Genomic DNA, 5,795 nt, shown 5'->3' with positions numbered 1-5,795 from the left:
TGTTGGTGTCTCTGTGCTGTGTGATTCCCAACGAGCTCTCCGTAACTCACTGTCTCATGAACACGTGGACAGCCATGCCCGCCCCTCGTTCTGAGTAACCCTGTCGTCAGTGTGAAAACATTCCATAGTTTAGAAGTAGATGTTGCCAATGCTGTGACTGGAGGCCACGGCTCTACTAAAGGAGAGAAGGAGAAAGTGAGAGAGAGAGGAAAGAAAACAGAAACAAAACACGAATGCCTTTTCTTTCGACGCGAGGTCTCAAGATGGAACCGTGGGGACTGGTTGGGATCGGAGGTGAGTTCCAGGCCGTGTCATCCACCAGGGCCCAGATTCTGGGAGGTGCTGGGGCTCCGAGGGCCTGACCCCTCGCCTCCCCTTCCCTCTTGCCCAGGGAACTCTTCCACAGGACAAAGCCAACATCCAGACTCAACTCTTCGGTAACTCCGGGTGGGACTGGAGAACCAGAGACCCCATGGGAGGCCCCTGAAGACCGGAAGGGGCTTCTTGCTTCTCCTGGATGTGCACTGAGACCACACTGGCTTGAGCCAAGGCAGTGGCACCCATAGCCAGGCCATGGTTGGGACCAACACCGTGAACATACCCTCTCCATTCCCCTCTGGATTTGGCCAGTGTGTTTGGTTTGGCACTAATATAACAGAAATCCCTTAAGGCAGCATCCGTCATACTCTTCCTACTTTGAGTTGCGTTTTCCTGCCCTGTAAGGTGGGACTTCCAGTAAAAGCCATGCTGACCTCTTGGAAGGTCAGCCCTGGTCCAAGTACAGGGGTGGGTCTGGAGGTGGATGAACCCAGGTCCCCTTCCCAGCCTCTGCCCAAGCCTTCCCCTTCATACACACCCCTCCATCACTCCAGGGGCTCCCCCCAGGCTGCACTGTGACATGCAGGGGGGTCTCTGCATCCACGCTGCCACCCTGGTCAGGTCTCACTTTCCTGTGCCTTTTGCATGTTGGGAAAGGGTCTGGGTGTCACTGCCACTTGTGCTTAGAAACTGCTGAAAGCCCCCAATAAAGCATCCAGGAGGAACGGTTGCTTTTCATGTCTAAGCCTGTGTTGTCCACCCAGTTCTTATTTCCAAAGGTTGGGGCAGAGGGGGAGAGACATGGGGTTTCAGACTCTGTCTTCGAAAGGGCGAGCAGGAGTTGAGTTTGGGTCTCAAGCGGCTGGGTCTGGGGCTGGCTTCTGGATAGACCTTCCAGAGCTCTGACCTTGACATAAATCCACCGCACTTGGGCACAGTACTTCACGGTTTACAGAGCATGTTCACAACCATTTGCTCACATTAACCTATACATGGACCTTAGGGGGTACCCAGGGCACATGCCCCCCTACCCCAATTTCGCACAGGAAAAAAATGTGTTCAAATGCCCAAAGAACATCAAATCATTTATAGAACATACAGCATAATTTTGTTTATTTTGCCAAAAAAGTATAAGAATCTGTGCATTTTAAGATCAAGGTAAAAAGAAAACTCAGTGAGCCAGGGGCCAAGACAGGGCAAGGGTAGAACTTAGTGACCACAGACACTACCCACATCTTGGGCTACTCAAACATCCCCACGGACCCTCCCTGCTCATAATTAAACTTCTACGCAAGAACAATGACATGATGCTTACTCCCAGCAGGATCAGCTGCCCTCCTGAATCGAGGACACGCTCACCCTCTCTCTGAAAACGAGACTCACAAAGCCCCATCAGTCAGTAGCATCACCCTGGATGGTGGTGCTGGGTTCTCTCCTCCTTCCTCCTCTAGCTCTAGAGATCACACTCGCATCTCAGTATCCTATAATATCCAGATTAAATGTAAATGATCATCACCAGCAGTCCTTACATCCGATGTATGCACACACACAAAACCAGCAAAGAGAATACTCATGCCTGCTATGGTGCTCACTGCTGTAACTGATTCCAAGGCCACTGCTGACACTTTTCATTTCCCTTTTCTCCCTTAGCTATTCTGTGTTCTCTTTGCCCTCAGCCAGCACCTAAGCCGGCCGGGGTACTTCCCCTGGTGAAACTACTCAGATGTTGGCGGTCCTGGGGTTGCTGTGGTCTTCCATTAATCTTTTACAATAGGATGTGGAAGTATCCTGGAGCACCCCAGAGAATCCCCTAGTTTCCATACATAGTCTTTCAGGCCACCCTGGCATAGGAGCAGCCCAATTTACCCTTGTTCATCAGGATTGGTCACCCCTGCCAGTAGAGTAACATACTTCTGTGCCTGTAGTTTCAGTGGTATGAGGAGCTCCAAATGGCCAAGCAGCAGTCTCCACTTCTAATTCCACTGAACCACTGATGCGCTCCCCCAGTGGAAGTGTCCCATCCCGGGGAACTCTAGTCTCCAAACCATCAAAGTCCAAAGTTCCAGGGATGGGCAGCGACAGTTTTGTGAATGTGTTATTACATATAGTGGCGAGAGTCACTGCCGCTTCCACCTCAGCATTGCTGACCTACGTGTTCGGGCTGTGGGAGAAACAGCACTGTGGTTGGTTCAAAGTACACGCTGCATCCTGCAGGACAGCACTCCAACCCCGCAGTGTCTCCTGGCTGGCACCATAACAGTCTCCAAAAGGCCATTTCAGTGTTCTGTAAGTCCAGCTACTTCTAGGCAAAAGAGTACATGGTAAGATCAGAAAATTCCATAGGTATAATCACACTGCTACGTTTCTTTTGCTGTAATATCAACTCCTTGATCAGAAGTGATGTTATGTGGCATACCAAGGCTGTAAGAAGGCATTCATAAGCCCATGGATGTAGTGGTCAGAGACGGCAAATCCATACGTAGAATAAGTACGGATTGCTGCTCTCTCCATGATGGATGGAGTTCAGTGTAATCAGTCTGCCATTGGATGGCTAGTTGCTATGGTGAAGGTTGCCATGTCAGGAACTCTGTACAAGTTTGGCACTCATTGGTGGTATTAGCTAAATCAGTCTTGAAGAGAGGAAGTCCATGCTCTTGCTGTGGGATGCACCCAGCTAAGTGGCAGGTCCTCCGAAGGGCTGATGGGAAGATTGTAGTTTATATTCTTGGCAGTTGCAGGGTCTTTCCTCAAGGAGATCCAGCCTTCCCTGCGTTCACGGGGCTCCAGGACTCTGAACCGTGTAGGAGGTTGTAAGTCTCTATTGTGAATGACTTCTGCAGGATAGTTCCTCCCCTTTTCTTCGCAAAGATATGGAAACAATCTAAGTGCCCATCGACTGATGAGCGGATAAAGAAAATGTGGCATATATATACCATGGAGTACCACTCAGAGATAAGAAGGAATAAAAGAATGCCTTTTGCAGCAACTTGGAGGGAACTGGAGGTCATTATCCTAAGTGAAGTAACTCAGGAACAGAAAAATAAATGCCACATATTCTCATTTATAAATGAGAGCTAAACTATAGCTACACAAGGGCACACAGAGTGGTAAAATGGACATTAGAGACTCAAAAAGGGGGAGCCTGGGAGGGGGCGTGGGATGAAAAATCACCTGTGGGTAATTACAATGTACCCTACCTGGGTGATGGGTCCACCAGAAGCCCAGGCTCTGCCACGACACAATATATACATGTAATGGAATTAAACTTGTACCCTTTAAATCTATTAAAATAAAATATAAAAAATAAAGTAAAAAAGAAATTTCACACCCTATTTACCTGAGAAGATTGCTTTGAGGAACTGCTGAGATGATGATTATGAAATTACTTTATTAACTACCAAGTGCTGTACATTTGTGATAGGGTTTTATTATTATGGTTATTATTACATTGCATGGGCTGTTAATACTATTGCTGTAATGGATACTGGGGTGTGCCACCATGTGCCCCCCAGCACAGAGGGCCTTGTCTCCCCAGCTGCTGGGAGCGTTGGCTGCCAACAGCTCACAGCTGAGTCTCTCTCGGACACTGCCTCAGCTGAAGGGAGCTGCCTCACTCAAAGTTACTGCACTTCCCCGAGGGTAGCTCGCGTCCAGTGACACACAGGGATCGAGAGCTCTGCCCTCTTGCCTCAATTTAGGACATCATCTCTGAAGGGTCAGCCCAGGCCCAGAGCTCCCCATGGGGTGAGCTGAGTTCTGCAGCAACTGCACCATAGCTCCACTTCTCTCTCTGCCCCGTCCTGCTTCTCTCGCTCCCTTGCAAGTGACGTTTCCAAGGGCACTTCCCAATAACCCCCCTAAGTGAAATCCCATCTCAGAGTCTGTTTCTTAGGAAGCCAGCCTAGCGCAATTACCGCAGTGTCTGCCCTAAGATGTGGGAAGGACAGAGAGAGTTACACATTCTCTTTCAGATGAAGAAATTGAGGTTCAGATGAAGTAACTCGCCCAAGGTCACACACGAAGTTAGGGCAGAGTCAGATCTGAGCACAGGCTCTCTTGACTCTCTGACAGATGTTTTGATCATTTACTTCTGGAAAGAAGGCAGAGATGACTGTTGACGGGGCAAGGATTAGAGCTGGGGAGGATGCCGCGTGTCAGTCTCTTCTACCTGCCGCAGCAGGAGGAGAATAGTGTTATCCTGGGCTCCGGAATCCCAGCAGGACGAGGAGGGATTCCCAAACACTCCTGGAGCACCTGTGCTGGGCCAGACTCATTAAATAGGACCCGCTGTGGGAGAGCCAGAGCCAAGAGTCCTGCGCCTGGTCCCATTCTTTCTCTCAGAATATCATGAAGAAAATCTAGGGTGGGGGACAGGAAGCGTCAATCCTTACGCAGAATCCGTCAGCTGCTGAGCTTTCTATGAGGAGCCATCGGGGATGCAGAGATGGAGAGGATGGGGGCGTCATCCCAGTTCAGTAGTCAGGAAGATGGACAACACTGCCCGGACTGTGACAGTGGGAGCCCCCAAAGTTTGCACTGGAAGGAAGGTCTCTCCAGCACACACAGAAGGACTCCAGTTGGGGAGGACAGTAAGAGGTGCTAACGGGAATACTTTCTTCAGCTCACTGGTTCCTTACTGCCAAAGTCACAGACCTATCTCCAGAGACCTCTTTGGTCCTTCTCTAGCAACCAGGGCCCACATTGCCTAAAGGCCTTAGTTTTCTCATCTCTGATATGGAGCTGGAAAATAGCTGCCATCCAGTGAATAGTAACTATGCACTAGGAAATCTACATGAATTATTCCTAACCCTGAGAAGCATAGGTTTTTAGGTTTCAAGGATGAGGAAACTGAGGTTCAGAGAGTTCAAGCACCCAAGGCACAAGTGGTAGACTGGATTATTGGTCCTCCCCAGCAGGATTATACATTCACAGCCTTTGACCTGAAACTCGGCTGCACCTCCCATGGTGGGCGGTTTATTCCCTACCCAGTCGATACCGGGCTCGTCCATGGGACCTTCTTGGGCCTGTGGAATGTTATTGGAAGGATGTGACAGGAGCAGAAGCTTTAAATGTGCTATGTGGTGTGGCTAAGGCGTGGGTGCCCCGGTGATCATGAGAAGAGCATGGCCCCATGTGGGTGCTGTCCTTTCAGTCTGGGCACCAGAACGAACAAGTAGAGCAGAGCTGAGGCCAACTGGTGGCCAGGAGCCAAGCACAGTGGCCCTGCAGCCAGAAGCAGTGCTCACCAGCGGACGCCAGCCCATGGCAGCAGAGCTGCCCCTGACCCGGGAGCATCTGTCATAAGCCAGCGAGTTCTGGGGTGGTGCATTACAAAACATTATTACAGCAAGAGCTACGGATACGGCAGCAGGGCTGGGATATGAAGCCAGATGTGTTAGAAGCCAAAGCCCTTGCCATTTTCTCTATGGTCTAGGTTCTTGGGAACTACAGGTGAGATAATACAGTAAAAATGTCAG

This window comes from Lemur catta, chromosome 17 (genome assembly GCF_020740605.2).
Source record: "Lemur catta isolate mLemCat1 chromosome 17, mLemCat1.pri, whole genome shotgun sequence".
In the NCBI taxonomy this organism is placed as follows: domain Eukaryota; kingdom Metazoa; phylum Chordata; class Mammalia; order Primates; family Lemuridae; genus Lemur; species Lemur catta.
The sequence above is the reverse complement of the archived record's forward strand: the minus strand, read 5'-3'. Positions refer to the sequence as shown.